Below are 867 nucleotides of genomic sequence, written 5' to 3'. Positions count from 1 at the left end.
TTAACGACGTTCAGACGATTATATATAAAAAACACTAGAGTTCTATTGTCCGTCCATTATCGAAGGTTCTGGATAGATTTCAATCAATAATAATAATAATAATATAAAAAGTAGCTGACAACGCAATCGTTGTTTTGCCATATATGTTATTGACCCCCCTAATTCCCCCCTTATATCTTAGAGGTATGAAAAATAGATGTTGGCCGATTCTCAGGACTATCCGATATGCACACAAAATTTCATAAAAATCGGTTCAGCTGTTTCGGAGGAGTATTTTAACTAAATTGTGACACGAGAATTTTATATATTAGATAATTTATCCACCAATCTGCATTGGAGCAGCATGGTGTGATTAAGCTTTGATCCTTCTCATACGTGTGGTAAGAGGACTATGTCCAGCAGTGGGATATTACAGGCTGAAGCGAATAATAATTCAATCATATATTCTAAGTTTTATTTTTTAGACACTGCATATTTTTTTTGATTAAACATACTTATAAATAATACAAATAATTAATTACATACACTATATTCAGTTCAAATGCGGGAATCGATTCCACAACCCCTGGACAAGAAAGGAAACTACAAACTGCGCCAACGGATTAGTCAATGTTCAAATAAAAATATTTGAAATTAGAATATGTATTAAACTTTTTCTAAAGCTATTTTTTAATTGCAAAAAAAAAGAAAAAAGATGCATCCTTTAGCGCTTGACAACTCAGCGGTAACAGTCCTGATTCAAACTAGACTTGATTAAAAAAAATCTACGCTCAGAACCGCATCGCTTGACAGCGCTTACCGGCTGCAAAGGTCACGCAAGTTTCAAAACTTATGTATATAAGTGTCGAGTTTCGCATCTACTCGGTT

The sequence above is a fragment of the Melitaea cinxia genome, chromosome 30 (assembly GCF_905220565.1).
Source record: "Melitaea cinxia chromosome 30, ilMelCinx1.1, whole genome shotgun sequence".
NCBI lineage: Eukaryota > Metazoa > Arthropoda > Insecta > Lepidoptera > Nymphalidae > Melitaea > Melitaea cinxia.
The sequence above is the reverse complement of the archived record's forward strand: the minus strand, read 5'-3'. Positions refer to the sequence as shown.